Raw genomic sequence first — 20,786 nt, 5'->3', positions numbered from 1 at the left:
ACCGGGTGGTTATCCCCCAATGTTGATACAATGATTTTCGGGGCATCAACACTTAGATATAAAGTTTCATCTTAAAATATTTTTTTCTCAAGTTGTTTTTGTCTTAAAGTTTATATTTAAGACAATTCAATTGATATTAAATTTTAATGTAAAATAACTAAAATAAAAAAGTGATTTTTTAAGGCAACAGATTTCTTTTGTCTTAAAAAGATGTCTTAAAAGTGCTAGGGTTTGGTTTAAAACACTACCTCAAGGCAACATATCTTCCCTAAAAAGTTTTCATATAGCATTCAACCACTAGTGAAGAAGACTATATCCATTGAATTCTCTATTTGAAGATTGTTGAGCACATTTCAATGATGAATACTTTCCAGAGGTCGAAAACCCCGGTGAAGATGTTGGTGAAACTCCTCTCCAAGAAAACATCTACTTGCATCAGGAAGCATCACCCAATGAGTGAGAAAGTGAAGAAGGAGATATCAATGAGCTGTCAATAAACCCTTAAGGGTATAATTTGGCCAAGTTTAATGTTTCCCCTTCCTTTGATGAACATGAATCTGATAAAGAGTCAAGTGACACAGAGCCTCCACAATCCCTATTATGGGGAGTTGCACAAGAAGAGTAGGCCAGTAGAGAGGCTCCCACCCACAATACACATCTTTCACATGGAGAAAAAGATCAAGAATCTCGTCCCATTTATGATGCATACTATTCAAAGGAGGAGGAAATGGTCATGAAAGTGTAGAAGGAGTTGTTTACCAGCTGGTGGGGAGAAAGCTTCCAACATCAATTTTTTCAAGAAGAGCCCAAAGATGAATTACTCCAGAAATATTTCAACAAAGTTTTCTCAACAGACCCTCCAATTTATGACTCTTATAGTTCTGACAGTGAAGAGTCTGTTGCATATTTCCAAGACAACAGTCCCATTGAAAAATGTGTAGTTAAAGAGCAACAGTTATTTTTTCTTAGAAAGACTAAAGTTGAGGGTCTGAAGGGTGTTTGTAGCTACCATAACCAAAAATAAATCAACAAACGACCTATATGTGAAGAAGAGGCTAGCACAAAACGTTCCTTTTCTATTTCATGACCCTGTGACTGAATACATGAACCTATTCATAAGCTAGCAATAGAGGTCATTTCAAGAGCATGTATTGGGTTCCATATTTGCAAAATTTTCATGTTGCATGCCTGTTTTAATTTTTATTTTTCAGCAGTATGAAGGCATTTGGTCCAATACTCTTATGTTGGCTTGGTTATATTGGAAAATTGAACATACTTAGCTGAATTAAGTACTGTGCATAAGTAAGATTGTAAATAAATAAGCTCATCGGCTGAGCATTTACTTTTCAGTTGTTAGAATTTTTATTTCTGCATTCTAGTTTGAGGAGGAAAGTCTCATGGAGATTTTGTTGATTACAAAGATGAATTTATTACTAAATCCATGCCCAATGGTGAAGGAGGTTAGTCTGTAGGTTCTTAGCACCTTTCAAGCAAGGCACTGTCCCCAATAGGAGCCAATGTTGTCACTCACTCCTTAAGAGGTCATTAATTGCTTCAAAAGCCAAATAGCAGTGATGTTTGATGCCAAATCTTGAGCCATAGAGCTAGATGGGACCCTCTCCAATGCGTATTTCTCGGAAAGAGATTTGTGGTGGTATATAGAAGTCCAGAAAAAGGGTTCCTGGATCATAAGTTCAAACCGGCTGAAGAATCCCTTTAGAAAGCTCAGAAAACCCAAAAAATGGTTTTGTTGAACAAAAATCACAATCGGGACATGGGATAGTTCATCGCAATCACATATCAGTATCGACAGGGTCCGAGATGTAAATAACATCGGTGAAAAGAGTAATAGCGATCCACTGATCACCGATATCACATATCGATAGTCAGCGGGTATGGGTGCATCATATATCACATATCGTCCATCGACAGGATCCTTGGGGGATAGAACTATGGTTCTCGATGGTTCTTGGTGACGAAGGCCGATATTGCAGTCCTGTGATATCAACCATTGGCAGGTCGGTGGGGTTCTGAAAATTAAAAGACCTGTAAATTGTCAATCTTGCAATAGAGTGGTGCATCGCCAAGGAGGCCAAAAAGTCATTTGCGAAGGAAATGTATACGAAAATAGGGTCGAGGAAGCCTTTTTCTCTCTCGTCCAGTGGGCCATGTGGCATCCTATGATTGGTCCTCATAGTAGGCATGGAAGCTAAAATCATCAATGATGTGGCAGTACGAAGGGTGACGTGGTCGTATGGGGGACACATGTCACCCACTTTCAGCTTTTTTAGGGGTGAGATGGGGCCATTTCCTGCTACCACGTGTCACCACTCATAGGGTGACATGTGGTAGTGATGGCATCACCCCACAGATCATCTATCACAATAATTAAGGGGAAAATCTAAAAACTATGCAACCAACGATTACGATATGTGGAACACCTCCCCGGCCACAATTGTGATAAGGAGAAGCCCCCGGATGCAATAAATTATTACGGAAAGGTCTATAATTATCTCGCGTATAGACTGTTGGCCCACTCCAAAGTAAAAGGTAAAGAGTCCCCCCCCCCCCTCCATGGTTGCGACTGTGATTTATTTTGGCGGGCCCGACCCCACAGATCAACGATAGCAAGGATAAAGGGAAGCACCACAAGCAAAACACAATAACACGCTGGCGTGAGGGATTTCATAATAACAAAGGAAAGAAGCCAGTGGACAGGAGCCTGAAGACCTTCACACCTGAGGGCTAAGCCCCTAGTCATAGCCCCGGGTCATATGATAAGAAAATCACAAAGGGGTTGAAAGCATGGGGGCTAAAGGGGAAATAAAAAGAGCCCACCTATTCATTTGTTTTAAACATTAAGGAGCCATGATTGTGGTGCTTTGATAGTGTCCTGCAGTGGTTTCAAAGGACGTATGGGTCAGTAGCTCTGGTATTGAATGAAGCAGGGGGGGGAATGCATAAATGAGAGTATGGAAGGCCTGTACGAATACTTAATGCCTTAGCATGGATTCTCGCTCCTTTGGACAGTGCAGCACTACCTAGAAACACTCCATCACTTCTCCACAGAACAGTTCACTCAAGCAGTTAAGGAAGAATTGACAGAAGCCGGCTAATGCAGCAGTAAACCACCTCAACAAGAGAGAGAAGCATGACAACAGTAGGGACATGGCCCATCCAAGGCCTCCACTGAAGTAGCAAGGGGACACCCACTCCTTCCTCTATCGACTTTATTTTTCTGAGCATTTATTTATGTATTTTTTGAAGAAAGGGATTCGATCCCTGTTGTAATCTTAGGTAGGTGATAACATAGCGTGACAGAGATGAGACAGCTAGTCTAGCATGACATCTAGGGCTCAGGCTCAGATATTTTAATTGTAATTCAAATCTCTCGCCCTCTTCTTATAAATAGGGGGATGAAACATAATACAAAGGTTCCAGATTCTCAGACCCGCAAGGGCTCAACTCTGTGTTGCCATTTGGGCTCAATATGTTTTTATGGGACTTCACTGATATCATGGCTGAGTTTATGGACTAGTTTTTGGGCCCTTTGGGATAAATGTCGTTTCCATGTTGATTCCAAGCATGATTAATGTGGAGCAAGTTCCTCTTGGTAATCTCATTTCACCTATGTTTTCCTTTCTTTCAAATAGTGTAATGAATATAGGTGGTTCCTCTTCAATATATGGATTTATCTTAGCTTCTTTGGCAGAGAACGATACCCATGTTATGTTTGATCTGAAACCTTCTCTTGCTCCTCTATTTATATCATCTTATGGGAAAACCATGGTTTAGGGTTCTGTCTTGCTTACAACCCTATCCATTGAATTCCACTCTTTGTTGGAACATTGTTGCCTAGGATTATGTTTGTTACAGCCCTATGCATCTATTTCTCTCTCTACTTTCCTCCTCTCCACCATCAATACAACTTCAGTTTTAGCTGTCTCATTTTCATGTGTCAGCCACCATAAGGAGAAGTCATTCCTCTTTGATATTACCCAAATACCCCCCAGCGTTTGGATCCATGAGTTGACCTGAATCTTCCTCTTTGAAAGCTTATTGAACCAATCCCCTTCTATTTCCTTTTCTTTTTACGTGACAATTGGAGTGTTGTAACCCCCTACAATATAACCTCAAAAGCACTCCTCTATTTAAGATGTCCTAGGCACTGGTCTACAATAAACCCAGAGGTTGTCTCTAGGGAGTTTTCCTTGCCTCCTGCTGCACTTGTGCTATTGGTGCAAGATTTAGCAACAACTGTTGGAAAATGGTTTTGTGTGGGTGACCCATAACCATGTTGAACAAGGGTTTGAGGATAGAAATCCCCTGTAATGAACCTCGAGATCGTTTGTTGATATATGTGGTAGAGATCTAGCATATTCTCATCATCTAATGAGGTGTTGTAAATACTTCCTCCAAACACTCAATTGTCACATTTCTGATTCCCATTTTTATGAATTGATAAGAGAATGATATCCAGAGAAGATAGGGAAAACTTTTGGAAAACAAGAAAGTCATGTTATGCCATTGAATTTAGAATACATAAAATCAAGAACATAAATTTATATCTAAGAAGAATTATAAAACCCAGTGATGTATCAAGATGATATAAGCTTTCCAATTTTACAATATTTCATTGGTTTCCCAACTCATTTTCCCAACCATCTATTGAAATTTCTTTATTTTGTTCACAATTTGGAAGCTCTTTCACCAAGAAATGTTGTCTTTTTTCTAATCTCAATTCCCTCCATAGCAAGCATCCATATACCTATTTTTAATTATTCAAACAAGCATGCCAAATTTATTTTAGCTTTTTCATATAGCCTTAACATGTGTGAAGGTGGCCATCTCTTCTAGATACGAATAAAATATGTTGTTGGATTTGATCTATAAGATTAATAGTGTCCATGGAGAATGAACCAAGAAATTTAAAATCCTTTGATCCTTGGAATCATTTCCTCCTACTTAAAAAAAGGTTAAAAAACTCCAACCATTGCCAACAAAGATGTAAAAATTGTTCTTGGGAAAGAATAAATGTAGAATCCCTGGGTAAGAAAGCATAAAAAAAGCATTGCATTCCAATTTCTGTGACAAGATGAAAATTAATTCTATTTGTTGAGTTATATTGCCAACATTTTCTTCATTTGATTTTGATAGGAACATTACCACTCTCCCCAGACTACTATTTTTAAGCTTCTCTCACCTTTCATAATTGTCAGTATCAATAGAATAATGTGTGAGGATGTTGAGAAAACTTGTGTGGAACGTCCCATTTGGCATAGATTGGTTAGGGAGGGGTTCTAGCCAATTCTTTAAAACAGATACTATTCCTCGGTCCAGGAATTCCACATGCAAAAACTTCTTCACCATGACATGAGTGAACGTGGGAAGTAGTCTAAGCTTGTGCATGGCCGATATAGATTGCCCGCTCAACATGACGTCTTCCTCTGTTGCGTATTCCAGCTAAGAAAAAAAACAGCCACTCAATTTATGTCATGATATCTGACGTTGGGACTTTGATGACCAAGAGCTTCATCTTCACCAGATTCAGTTGATCATCATCATCTTTCTAGGAGGTATACTTCCACATATCGAGTGCTTAGTTTTGCATGGTGTACTCGTTGCTCAGGAAATAGAAGCTCAGCGGGAGAAAGTTCAACTGAAAATCAAGTTCCTTTGTCTCCTTCCAATAAATATCGGTCTGGTGTGACATGTCCTTTCAAACCCTCAAGATATGAAACTTTCTGGAGATGTTTATGTCGCCCCAATTAGGGTAAGTGGAGGACCACTACAACTACTCGATCTCGACCCCAAAAATGTAAGCAAGAATATAATCGAGGTTTCCATCTAAATGTTTTCTCATTGAGGAGAGATCCCACATGATGGATTGTGAGTTGTCTCCAACAGTGCATATGTAGCAAGAGCTATGGGGTGCCCAAGTAATGGCATTGACACTGGCCTAGTGCCTCTGGAGCTCTATGACAATGAGTATTGGATATATGATGTCTAAGACTACAACCTTAGGGATTTCCATGATGATGGTATTCATGTATATGGGGTCTTACTTTTTCCAACCTAATCTGACTAGGGGAGTATTAGGCTGAGAGATCTCATAGATAATTGTAGGGTTCTCCTTCTCCATAAATAAGAAAACCCTCACAAACCCATATGTGTTGACATAGGCAAAAACATAGGTACCCCCCACAAAATGTCGTATACCTCCTTGTCATGGGTAATCAACTCGTTATCGATGACCTTCTTGTCGATGTCCCAAATGGTGTAGGTGGTGTCGATGTTGGAAGTGTCAATCCTCCTGGGTTCATGTTGGTTTGAATCGAAGTAAGTGAGAGGGCTGCATAACTCACTGGTCTTGTTATTATTCAAGAGGCTCTTTTCCTTGATGCAACCATTATAAATGTGCCATATGTGGAGAGAGTTGACTGAGTTGGCCAATAGGTCTAGTTTTTGGCATACTTTGTTGTGTATGAACATCATCTTAGTGGGCGGGTACGGATGTTCGAACGAATGCGTGGGGTCAGCCTTAGTGTCGCCCCTCTCATTGTCCAACTAAATTATCTCCAATCTATTGCTATAGTTATCCACCAGACTCACTATACCCAGCCGATACTTCTTGTATTTGCAAACACTCTAGTTCATGCCGTATATGTGTCATGGTGCCTCATATGTGTAGATATTCGAACTCTTCCACTGCTCCAACCTAATATTTTTCACTTTCTAGTTGCATTATCATGGCTAAGTATCATAATGATTTTGTACGCATTCCTCAATAGTGTTTTTTTGTGTATACAGATCTACATATGTGTTTCACTCTAGGCAAGATTTCCAAGAGACCCTTCATGCACGCTTTGTGAAATCATGGTTCACCGCCACAATGGACCATTGATGGTGATTCGAGTGTGTGGGGAAGAAATAAAATGATCTTTTCTAGACTTTTAGGAGCGGAACTACCCCCACGGAGAGAGGGTGAGCCTCAAATAATTAGATTCCTCTGAATTGTTCATCACTGTAGAACAAAAAATACAAAAATATGATGACTGAAATGCGACTTCAAATCACACAAAACCTAGCCCCCTACTATCTGGCACTCTCCAAATGGCATAGATGCATATGCCATCATTAAAATAAAATAAACAAAATAAGATGTCACAACTCTGCACGAGCTTGATTATCTCACAATAAAATATTGGTTACATATGTTGTAAACCCTTAAAACCATGATTCCCATAGAGTCATAACCTTCTCTAAAACCACTGATCCGGGTCTTGCAGGGCCCCATGATATGAGTAATTGTCACATCAGTAAAAGCACAAAAGTAAACAAAACCAGAAAATAAATCAGGAATTAACTTTTCATTAGATCAGAAAATGACCATTCCAACTACATTTTTCTAGACAATCTTCCTATTGTATTTGTTTCTCGAAGGCAGTTCTTGGCTGCAAAACTATGTCGACAAACCAACTGGACCAAACTTTAGGTTCAAGCTGACCCTCGAATCAGAGGGACCTCCCTCAAGTGTTACGAGGATTTTTTAGCATTGTTCACTATCACTAGACAACAGCCTTTGAAGCACAATGGATAGATCTATTATTTGTTATAGGTGGATGCTGACGATTATCCAATATTTGCTCAGAAATAAATCCATTTCTTGTTGAAACTTAATCAAAGTTCCAATGTCTACTTCTGAAAGAAAACATAGCTTAAATAGTTTGGTAGAGGAATAAAACATAAATCAGATAATTAAGTATTCATTCTTAATACTTAATCAATCAAATATAGTAGATTTGTGTAGAAGAATTCTACAGCCAAACAGATAGAGATTCAAGAGATGACATAAGCCAACAATTAGGTGATGCAAAGGAGCTAATTTAAATAGACTGTTCAATTAACTAATCTCAGTGTAGATGATAACTTTGCAGTGGGTTATCAGGGAGGTTGATACTTAAACCTAGCCTTTCCCTAACTCCTATGTTACCTTGAACATATGCAAAAACAGATTATGGAATAACAGGTAAAGACATACATGAAAAACAATTTATGTCATGAAACTAAAGCCATAATACTTTAATTAAATTCCTGTAATAAAAGTCTTTACAAAAATGGCAAGGTTCTCGCATCAAAATCCAACCCTTTTACAATGAAAATGAAACAATATATAGGAAAACATGCTCCTCAAACTGTCACTATTCTATTGGAAACAAATCCTATTAAATAAACTAAAAGTACAATATTCTGCAGAAATCCTGAAAATGGTATAATGTCTATTGCCTTTAAATTTGGGATTGATCCTTTTGTTTAAATATAGATTTGTTTATGATTCCTTCTTATAAATTTGGAAATGATTCCCTGACTGCGGATTTTGTTCCCTCAAATCTGGAAATTGGCTCACTAATTGTTGATTGATTGCCTTTATTCTTCAACCTAGTTGCCCATTTTTTGTCACAAATCTTCTTTAATCTATTCATGTTTATCTTTTACCTAGAATATATAGGTTGTTAATTTCTCCCTAAAACATAGTTAATATGCCCATAATCTAGTTGACTGATCCATTTTTATAGAATTGATTAATCCCTTGTCCTTTGATAAAATTCTTTGATAATTCAATTATCTTAATTATCCTTCATGTGCTTAATCATTGCCGAGAAACTTGAAAGTTATTTGGAAATCATTCATTTTTTGTCACTCTTTAATTTTCAAAAACATAAATCTTAAATTTTTGGGAATAAGATATTTTGATAAAAATATTTCCCAAAAATCTATAAAATCATATTTCCATATTTCCATAAAAATAATTCCTTCCTATGGTTTTGAAAAACCATGTCTTCAATATAAAACCATGTCTTGTTTTACTGTTCCTTTCCTTATGAATTTCATAAATCAAATCGTGAATATTTCCCCAAATGATTTTATCCTATAAAACCATCCATTGTTTGAAATCCATGTCTCGTTTTGAAATCCACATCTTTTTTTTTTCAAATTTATATATTTATGAATAAATAAGATTCATAAACATATTTCATAAAACTATCGATTGATTTATTTCCCATGGTTTTTAAAACCATGTCTTGTTTTGCCATGATTGATCAAATATCTTTTAATATCCCTTTTTAATTCTGTAAAGTCTTTGGATAAGAATTTATCCAAATTTTCTGCATTTTCCTCTTTATAATTATTTTCATTTTTATATCCATAGTATAAAATTATTCCACAAGGAGGAAACATCTCCTTCTAACATTGGAATAATTTATTTTTTAAATGTACTTCTGAAATATGTATCTTCATTTTTACGTCCGTGAGGGTATATTTCAATTGTTGACCTAGCCTCCTCTTCCTTCAATCATTCACAGGTAAGCTCATTTCAGAAAAATATGACTATAAAAGTATTCTCTCCATTATCTCCTTCCCTACACTTCAATCATTCACATGTAATCTCATTTCAGAAAAATATGATGGTAAATGGTTTAGGTAGGGGGTCCCCAATGTATGAAATGATAAGACATGTAAAAGGCATTAAAAGTGAAACAACTTTGCGGAGGGCAGGGTGATAGGTTAAAGGATGGATAGGTAGCCCCCCCTCGTAAACAATAGATTTTTTACTTCACACATCTCGAACTAATTTATATAATGGCATTTTAATGTGTGAAACGTGGAGTGGCGACATAGGTTTGATTTGACTCATTGACTTTGAATTTTGATCATCTGTAATACATGGTAAAACATGTGGTTCCAATATTTAGTGCTTGGGCTGACTCGATATTTTTAACGTAAATTCAATATTTTAAATAAATAATCTTAAAAAATATATAATTATATTTTTTTTAATAAAATTAAGTATTTAAAATATAAAAACTATTAAAAATAACTCAGAAACATTTATAAAAACCTCAGATGCAATTCATCCTTTAGCAATGGAAAGGGTTAAATGGAATGATATTTAAAGGAAGGCATTTTCCAAGGAAAGGATAAGATTGAAGGAATGTGTGGTGAGTATTGGAAAATTTAGAAAAAAAAATTGTAACTTTTAAAGGTGTCAGAAAAAGTTACAACACTTCCCTCTTACAAAAAGAGGATCGTTATTTATAACCTTTTTTTTTGTTATATTACCATGGGTAAATACCATGAGTGGGAAAATACCATGGGTGGATAATACCACGACGAGTTATTTATAACTTTTAGTTAAATTACCATGGGTGAATTTCCATTTAGATCATGGCTATATAATATGAATCCTTTGGGTTTATTAGTCTAAGGGTTCATATTCCTAAGGTTTAATATTATTTCCTTAGGATTATAATCCATAGGGGTTTTAGTATTGTTAATATGATAAAATCATACACATGTTTGCACAATCTAGAAGACGCTAAAAGGCATCCAACAAAATGCACAGGTAAAAATTTTCCAACTGAATACATCATGACGTTTAAAAAATTTAATTTCTCGTGAGGTCCAAAGTTTACAAAGATAAAAAAATTGATGTCGCTGTGACTATTTCTTCGATAGCCTCTCACGTGGAATATACTTCAAAAGTCACACAGTTGCAGAAATTGATGACTCAATGATTCAAGACCATTCCACATACTTGGAGCCAATTCTCTGACATGAACTCACTTCAGGACAACCAAATTTGAGTCACCGTGAAGATATACAACCCTGAATGGAAACATCTTATCTAACTCATGTGTCATTATCATGCATGAATTAAGAGGGGGGATATGGATTCAAAAATTCTATATAAATAGGCAATGGGAGAGCCAAAATATGAGACATTCTCATGTTGGCCAAATTGCTATCAGAGAAAACCACCATTCCATTGTTGAAGCCAAAGAAGGGAATAACACTTGCATGTTGACCATATTTCTTCTAAGCAATCCATCATCTTAGTGAGAAAAGAGGAATCCACCATTAGAGAGTCTTCATACTTCTTTGAGAGAGAGGAGAAACTTGTAAGGAGATTGAGGAAAATCACCCCCTTGCTAAGGATTTTTTAGCACCATAGCCCATATAATTCTCTTCAACTGTCTAAGATTCATCTATTGTATTCAACTTCTACTGCTAACAATCAATAAATGGAAATTTTCCTATTATTTTATTGACTTGTTTTCTCCATTAAGCATTGTTTATGTATTTACCGCTTTGTTTTAGTTTATGTTTATGTATGCATTGTTTCCACTATTTACAATGTTGTGTTTATTTTATTTTTTCCACTGACAACACCAATTCTATATGTGATCCTTTGCAGGGAACAATCAACTCTTAAGGAGGTGTCTTTTCATACACCATTGCAACAAAAACACTACCACAAGTATTAATCCCTACTCTTTTTTATTTCCTTCGATTTATAATTGTTGGGACAAGATCCCCTAGAGTCAGTTTTGGGGCAAAATCCCAAGTTGTGGGGAAAAAAACCCAACTTTTGTTATATAGAATGTAAAGTCTCCGCAAGTTGTGACCGTATAGATAGTAAAGTGTCATAAAGGGTTTTACCCTTCTTTTATGTATGTTGAGTTGGCTTTTGAAGATCTACCCATTGTCCGTGGACCAGGAGATTATATAAAAAGGTGTGTCTTAGGATGTCTAAGGTAGTAGTATCGATGATGAAGATGAATGTAATGGGTCAGAAGAGAAAAGTGAAAAAGAAGTCTTATAGCAGAAAAGAGGCTCTGCAGCTGTGTGCGCAGAGACCTAGAGTAGAGTCTGCAGTTGAGTGCGCAGACCCCTGCAGCTCAGTGCGTAGGGAAGTCTTGAGTCTGTAAGCAGAACTGAAGTATTAATAAAGATATTACTGAATAAATTCCTTCATTTTTTCCATTTACTTATGTTATGAATGAATATGCTTTTATGTTGTAATGAACAATGGGTTTATGAAGTAACACTGTATTGATGCACGACTTTATATAATTGATATTTTTATATGAACACACTTAATATTAATTTTTACGCAAAGCATATCTTATTGCATGTTAAAGTCATCAACACTTAGGCTGATCTAGGAAAATACGGGATTAGGAGTAGTCATCGAGGCGTGTAAGTGGTTGATTCGCCTGTTTAAGGTCTACAAAAGACAGTTGTGAATATTCGAGGAGGTATAGAAGTGGATTAAGGGTAGTTATATCGATCTCCACGAAGGAAGGTTTAGGGCATAAACAACATTACACTAATATCTAGGTGTGGAAACTTGGTTCCAGCATCCCCCCATACTGCTTCGGGTGAGACTTCAGTCTCTGCTCCACATATTGATGCCAAAAAGGCCATTAGTGTAGGGATTTGTTTGGAAAAACTAACTCTGAACCTAGGTCAGGACCCACTAAGCCAACAAATGGTTTTGTTGCCGTGACCAAGATCTACATAAACAGATGTGTGACGTCGCATCACTGGAATCCAACTAAGAAGGAAATTGAGGAGTGGTTGAATAGAAAGATCCATGAATTCGTGGCGCAAGAAAATAGAAATTTGCGTCTAACAAAAGAATAGTGGTTGGGTAGATATATGTATACAGAGATACACAAAATTTTCTTTTGTTCCTTCCCGATCGAACTATACGAGTGGATCGATAAATAGGTAGATGACCAAGGAAGGTGGTGGCTTGATGGTCCAATATTGTGGACCTCGAAGCTAGTGTCGATATTGGAAGCCTTTGAAGATAAGATCATGCACACTATCAATCACTAGCTTGATCGTGTCATAGGAGGATTTGCGATAGAATTCACAGTCGATACCTCAGTTAGCTACAGAGAAGCAGAGCGACGCTTCTTCAAGGGACAACAAGGTAAGTATTTAAGATCTTTGAATACTTGGATTAAGATTCTCTTGTGTGAAAAGAGGGTTATGCCATTACCTTGATGTTTGGAGCTACACAAAGTAGAAAGTTATTCAGGGATAGAGAGAGAACAGGCCCTAAATATAGCCCGATGATTGAGCCTCCTCTGAGTGACAACGAAGGAGCAGCATAGGCTTCACCGTAGAGCGTTGTCCAGTTAATAAGGCAAGGGTTTCTGCTAATGCCTCATCCATCCACACCACCTCCACCTTCACCTCCACAGCATACACCTTCACCACACCGCCACCACTTCTGCCACCATTCAGTATATTGAATACAATGAAGTTGCCCATTTTCAAGGGATTGGGAAATGAGGACCCGAACTAGTTTTGGTTCATTGCGAAGGCCACATGGACAACCTATAATATTACAGACGATCATATGAAGAAAGCGCAGTTGGTTACTACTCTACAAGATCACGCGCTAACCTGGTATATTAAGTACTACACTGATAACCTGAAGGCTTCGTTAGTGGACACTCAGACTGCACTGAATAAGGAATTCAGTAGGCCCAAATCTAAATCGCAATCAGTCATTGGATTCAAGGAAATAATGGTGAGGCTTGGCAAAACACCCTAGGAACTGGATCAAATATTGAAATGTTAGATCCACAAAGATAACATGAATCTTATGGATGGGTAGCGCCACGAATGGTTTGTAGCTTCGCTTTTACCCCCCATCTACGGGTTGCTTTATTGCAGCAAAAGATTGGGACCCAAGCAGAAGCCCTGGAAATTGCAATGAGATTGCATGAGACAACGATTCAAGACGTTGCTTTGGGAGTTCAACATATTCCCTCAAATTGCATAATCTTTGCCTAGAGTTTGAAATCCTGAAGAAGGATAGAGCAGCTCGGCTAGAGGTGCGTAAAGAAGTAAGGTGTCTTAAATGTAAGGTTTAGGGGCATGATAAAGATCACTGCCCTATCTTCACAGATTATGTTGCAGGAGGTGAGCCAATGCCTCTGAGGCCGAAAGCTCAAGCAAGACCAAGTACAGGGCCCGTGATGTAGTGTGCTATCTGTCAGGTAGTTGGAAAACATGTAACAAACAATTGTCCCTTGCTACAGAAATTTGTGCAGACATCACAATAACTCTTCTACAACTTCTATAAATCGTTGGGCCACGATGAGCATAACTATCGTAGCTATGAGCTGATGATGGAAATAATGCCCCTATATCGAATGAAGACAAAGTCTTAGCCTCCAGATCAAGGAACTAGGGGAGCACGTAGGGGATATCAGGGGTGTGAATGAGGCTGAGGATGAGGAGGACTTGGCAAAGGTCGGGGACAAGTCATTTGTTACAATTGTGGAGTGATAGGACACTCCGCACGAGAGTGTACGAGCCCGACACGCCTGTCATTCTGATACTGTACTCAGTTTGATCAAATGATAGAAGAATTCTATGTATCAATCTCTAAGATTCAGGAGAAAAGGGTGCAACCTACCCAGAACCTGTAGATGATGAGGGTTGAACCCCACGAAGAAGATCCTAATGTCAATATCGTGCTACAAAGTGGAATGGCAACTGGAAAGGATAAAGGAAAACAATATGAGGAAAATGAATGGGTCCGCAAGGCTCCAGAAAAAGAGGTTGATTTGGAGCATGTGAAAGAAACGTTCATGGAAGCGAAGAAAAGCTTCGTTGAGGCCTCTACCTCAGGAAGTCAGGACAAGTTGTCTGAAGAAATGGACCCATCCATGCTTGCTACATTCTTGGAGACCTGTATTAAGTTGCTACGCGATAGCAAGGAAGTGAAAGGATTACAGGAGTTGTTACATAAATGTTTCGGTAAGGATAATTTTCCTGAAGGACCTCGCGTAGTAAAAAAAAATGGTAAGAATAAGGCAAGAACAGGGCATGAGATGAGGCTTAACGCACAAATAGGAGAATATGAATTGGACCAAGTTATTCTTGATCTTGGGTCAGATGTGAATGTTTTTCAAAACAAACATGGGAGAGGATGGGGAGTCCTACGTTGTAGTGGTTTCCGATTCAATTGAGGATGTAAAATCAATAGAATATTATCCCCATGGGAAGATTACAGGGAGTGACAGTAGACATTGAAGGCACAAGTGCATTGGCTGATTTGAAGTGATAGAGATCATGGATGACAACAATCCATACCCCGCACTCCTTGGGATTGATTGGGTTATCGAAATGAATAGAGTAATTAATCTGAAGAAGCAGATGATGTCATTTGAAAGAAAATAGCTCCGCATAGTAGTACCTTTGGACCCAGCAGAAGGACCGTGCTATACCGAACCGGAAAACGACGATGATCTAGATTAGATATATAAAATAACAGTGTGAGACCAAGATTGGGTTAATCCAACAGATGATAGACACATTGCGTGGGACTGCAAAAGTTCCTGTAGATCAGATTCAGATGAAGAGTTGGAGTACTAGCAGAATAGGTTACATGAAGTATCTACGCTGTGTTGTAACATGATGACTAAATCGTTGCACTATGTATCATTGGAGATAAGAAGTTTTCCTTATTATGATGGTCTAACTGACGTAGATAAATTTTTGGATGCATTTGAAAGGGAAGTTCCTGAGAAACATCGCTTCCAAGCACTAGATTTGGCACTGCGCGCTACAGCTGCAAGATGGTGGGGTACACATAAAGACAAGTTTGATGGATGGCGTGAATACAAAAAAATGATGAGATTGCAATTTGGTTGCCCAAAAGTTTAGTTAAAAGAGAAATATGATGGAAGGAATGATTGACGTGATCATTTGGCAAAATGGAATGAGGTTTACAGAACAAAGCTGTAACCTGAGTGGGTGCATTTATTCTGTCACACTTTGGATGTAATACCAATGAACTGGTACCTGGAAACAAAGCTCCACCGCAACACTAAAGAATGGGACGTTTTGAGACAAGGATTATTGATGACATTCAGCTTTGAACATGGGTTCAAATGTATTGACGAGGTGCTACAAGATGTCAAGGCAGAAATCTTCAAAATACCACAAGATCCTTTGGACTTGATTCAACCAGATTGGAGCACCCAGCTATGCCATGCGCTAGAGTGCTATAATGTGACTGTTAAAGAAGAAGAGGAGGATCTAAGGAACATTAACATCCCAGAGGCAGAAGGCCACCAAAAAGTTGAGGGGCCGCATATAGAGAATATAGATATCACTGTGCCATTGAAAACCCAATAGGTAAATGTTGGCACAGAGGCGGAACCAAAGTTTGCAAAGATAAGGGACTACTGGGATGATGCTACGATGGACAAGGTCACTGAGTTGCTCTGCAAATATCAAGATTTGTTTCCCATAAAATTTTCGGACTTGAAAGGCAACATTGATGATTTGGGAGTGATGAAAATAACTTTAAAACTGGATGTGAAACCTGTTAAGCAGAGGCCATATCACCTTAATCCCAAATACAAGGAAAAGGTTCGTCTAGAGTTGTACAAGATGCTTGCAGTAGGTATTATTGAACCGGTGGAGGAATCTGATTAGGCGAGTCTAATAGTAGTTCAGGAAAAGAAGCAAAAGGATGAAATCAGGATTTGCATAGATCTCAGGAAGTTCAACGATGCCTACGTTCATGATCCTTTTCCAACTTTGTTCACAAATGAAGCACTAGATAATGTTGGCGGGTAGGAGGCCTATTCATTCACTGATGGGTTCTATGGATACCATCAGATAAAGATCGCGCCACAAGGCAGGAGTAAGACAACCTTTGCGATTGAGTGGGGATTCTTTCAGTATATGGTAATGCATTTTGGGCTTAAAAATGCATCGGCGATCTTCTCGCGCATAGTTATCACGAAGTTCGAAGAGTTCATTCAAAAAAATTTGGAGGTATATTTTGATGATTGGACAGTGTTTGGACTGGTAAAGCACCATGTAGCTAGTTTGCGCTTGATGTTGGATACATGCTGAAGGTACCACATCGCGCAAAACTTGAAGAAATTCTTATTTTGCGTCCCTTTCAGAATCTTGTTGGGTCATGTGGTATGCAAACAAGGATTAATGGTGGACCCTGCTAAGATCACGGTTATAATTAATTTGGAGGTGCCAAGAAGCATTAAATAGCTATGCACAATAGTGGGTCATACTGGATACTATCGGAAGTTCATCAAGAGTTAAGCCCAGATTACCGCGCCAATGGAAAAGCTACTAAAGAAGGACGTTACATTGTGTTGGGATGAAGAATGTTAGTGGAGTCTAGTTGCATTGAAGGAGAAAATTGTCACCACGTCGATCAAAGTCTTCCCGAATTGGAAGAAGGAATTTCATGTGCATGTGTATTGTGCTTGGAGCAGTGCCGACACAGGCCGGTGAAGGGGAATTGGATCACCCTATAGAATTTGCAAGAAGGAAGTTGTCTAAGGCTGAAAAGAATTATTCGACGACAGAGCACAAAGGGTTGGTTATGGTGTACACAGTCGAGGAGTTCAAAAATTACCTGCTAGGCGAACACTTTAAGATGTATACAGACCATTCTGCATTAAAGTACCTACTCAATAAGCCTTTGTTTGGGGGGGAAATATGCAGACGGTTACTGTTGTTTTAGGAGTATGATTTCAAGCTAATTGTGAAGCCAGGATGATTGAATGCAGGGCTAGACCATCTGTCGTGCATTGAAACGGGAGAGGAGCCCACCAATTTGGAGGAGGGGATGCCTGACCAGCAGCTCTTTGCAGTGTGCGTAACAGATAATCACTTTGCAGACATTATCCACTTCCTGACTACGAGAATGGCTCTAGAAGGATACAAAAGTTAATAGAAGAAGGAATTGGTGGTGCAAACAGCAAGATTTTTTGTTATTGCAGGCCACTTGTATAGGATGGGGTCGGACAAGATACTGTGACGCTATGTGCCTGATTTTGAATGAAACAATGTCCTAGCTGAAGCTTATGTAGGGGGTGTGGGAGGCCATTATGCAGGAAAAGTAACATCGCAAAAGATTTTACGCATTGGGTTGTGGTGGCTGACGTTGCACAAGGATTCCAAAGCATATTGTAGGGCATGCGATGCATGTCAGAGAATTGACAGAACATTGCGAACGAATGAGTTTCCTTTGAATCCACGGATATCATTGCAGCCATTTGAGAAATGGGCAATTGATTTTGTAGGACTGATTCAACCTCTAGGAAAGAAGATAGGTGCACAATATATCATCACCGCGACCAAGTATTTGCCTAGATGGATGGAGGCACAGCCTGTGAAGGATTGTATAGGGGCAACTGTAGTGAAGTTCTTAATTGAATATGTATCAACCAGGTTTGGCTTGCTGAATATTTTGATGATTCATCGCAGTACACATTTCCTTAATGAAACAATCAGCACGATGATAGAAGAATTCCAAGTTTATCATCAGAAGAGTACATCACATCATCCTCAGGCCAATAATATGGATGAGGCGTTTAATAAAATATTGGAGGGTGCACTAACAAAGGTTTGCAATGCGCAGAGGAATGATTGGACGTGCACGTACCAACATTATTATGGATTTATAGAACTACTTGTAAGAAGCTTACTGGGCAGACACCTTTTAGGTTGGTCTATGGCATAGAGGCTATGATGCCTATGGATTACATTGTGCCTAGTCTACGCATAGCGGGTTTTACAGGAATGGTGGACCATGAAGCCTTAGAAGAAAGGCTCAAGCAACAAGCAGAGCTCGAGGAAGATAGATTTTCTTCTAGATTCCATCACCAAGTTCAAAAGGAACGCAAAAAGGCATGGCACAATTAGCACATCAAACCACGCACCTTCAAGGTAAATTATATATTTTTATTATATCACAGTAAGTTTGATAAGTTTCCAGGAAAATTTCAGATGCATTGGCTAGGGCCATATCTCATCAAAGAGATCATCGATGGTGGAGTAGTTGAGCTCATGAAATTGAATGGAGATCCATTTCCTAGAAAGGTATATGGAAGCTGATTGAAGCCATACAGCAGGGATCCGACCTAATGACTACGTGATGGTACCATAGCCTTACCACTCCAGGAAGCTGCAAGGAGGCGCGGGACTATAAACTACATTGCCTGATTTGTAGAGCTGCATGACAGGGGGTTTGCGTGAAACATAAGGGTGTCACAGTGCCTGAAGAAGCATGAAGGAAGTTGCGTTATAGGGGGGGGAAACCATGCAGCATAGCCAGAAAGTGACCATTACCGTCACTGTTCATGATTTGACAGTGAGGAGACAGTTAAGAGGAGCGGTGGGGTGACATTTAAGCCTTAATTTAAGAGTGAAAGCTTTAAAAATTTACTGCCCATCTAGCATTTATGGACGGATTTTGGGGGGAATGGTCAAATTTGAATTCGAGTTCGCCTATAAATTATGAGTGGCCATCCAACGAAAAACACTTTGCATCCTGAGAATTTATGTGTTGATATGTCGAGTGTTTATGAATCCTCAGTTTTACGTGGATTTGGTCGTTGCTTCTGTGTTTGAGAAGTTATATGAAGACACTCAATGGTTTATTCTTAGCACAATGTCCAGAGCAGCTGAGACTGCTGGTACTGGGGAAGCTATCACCTCCGAGGGAGCTGCTCCAGAGGTTTTGAGTATGGAGGTTCCAATTGCAGTGCCTATACCACTGAGGTCACCTAGGCCGAAGCCTGCGCTAGTGAAGGAGGTCCCAAAACCAAATAAAGATAAACAAAAGAATCATGTGCCAGTGCACGACTCACCAAGCAAGCATGCCACTACATAAGCCTAGAGGAAAGAAAAGTCAAGCGGGAAGGAGAAGGCGAAAGTGCTCGATCTAGAGGCTGAGGAGGGTGCAGAAGATATAGACATTGAGGGGGTGGACCCTATATTTAGGTTGCTGGAGTGTATCCCTTCGTGCAAGGGAAAAGTGAAGGTCCCAAAGGACCCAGATGTAGGACAATTCCTCCTCAACACACCCCTGTTACCGAAGAACATCACCTTTGAAGGTCCACGCTTGGCATGGATCCCACACTTAAAGCACGAAGATTTGGATTTGGCGGACCACGAGAGATTCCCCCACCTTTCTACCAACACTTTCATGCTGAGGGTATTCTACAAAGAGTCTAGTGTCACCACGTTGGAGCCTGTGGAATGGATTCACAGAGTAAACAAGTCAAGGTTGTTGAACCTGTTGTGGGTACCCCACTATCATCGCCAAAATATAAACCTAACCATCATTAAGAAGTTGTTGTGCCTGGTGCATGACAGGTGCTTGTGGTTGAACGTGTCAAACCCCATCACTGATATGCTGATCCATTGGATCACACTATTTCCACACTCCGAGTTAAACCCGACTAAGGCATTTGGCAGAAGGACAAATGAGCGCGACCTCACTGAGAAGATGAAAGACAAGTTGAAACTTGTGAATAAGTTGTGCGAGTACTTGATTACTTCAATTACTGAACCCACAGTAAAGGTTGCCATGCAAATTCTAGCTAGCAAGGTTATGAGAAAGTGCCACGCGGACGAGGTGCCAACACCAGTGGTTTTGTTGGCAGCGCAGTGTGCGGAGGGTGTATAGTTCAATTGGGCACGCTACCTGTGTAGTGAGTTCCTCGCAAACTGTAGAGAGGCATGGGACGAGAGTAAGACATTCCACTATTCATGGTTGTTGCTCTTGATAGTGCTCGTCGTGTGGGATTTTCTAGAGGACAGCCAGTTTCCTCCAGTGGAGAAAGATTTACCGGAAGCCGCGAAATTTGCATCTCTCTAGGCCACGAAAGAGGTTGTGCGGGTCACAAAGAGAAAATTCTTTTGGGTAGTAATGGAGGCGAACATTCGCACGACCATCAACCAGAAGTCACAGTTGTCGCCAACCATGTTTGAACAACTCTCAGGGTACATAGAGTTCAAAGTGGACTTCCACCATGTATATATCTGAGCACGAAAGGATCCTGAGAACAAGTGGTTTGACCTACCCTACCTTGCTACATATGACACTATTGAAGAAGTCATCAAGAGCTAGCCCACAGCGTGGAATT

The 20,786-nt window shown here is 39.3% G+C and overlaps 1 pseudogene; it reads right to left on the bottom strand.

Annotated features, from left to right (window-relative positions):
• Nucleotides 1-5,794: 5,794 nt before the first annotated feature.
• Nucleotides 5,795-13,128, bottom strand: LOC149182022 (WD repeat-containing protein LWD1 pseudogene; annotated as a pseudogene).
• Nucleotides 13,129-20,786: the final 7,658 nt, after the last annotated feature.

Source organism: Pinus tabuliformis, chromosome 3_2 (assembly GCF_031772625.1).
Source record: "Pinus tabuliformis cultivar Carrire ecotype Pingquan chromosome 3_2, CPIR1, whole genome shotgun sequence".
In the NCBI taxonomy this organism is placed as follows: Eukaryota; Viridiplantae; Streptophyta; class Pinopsida; order Pinales; family Pinaceae; genus Pinus; species Pinus tabuliformis.
The sequence above is the reverse complement of the archived record's forward strand: the minus strand, read 5'-3'. Positions and strand labels throughout refer to the sequence as shown.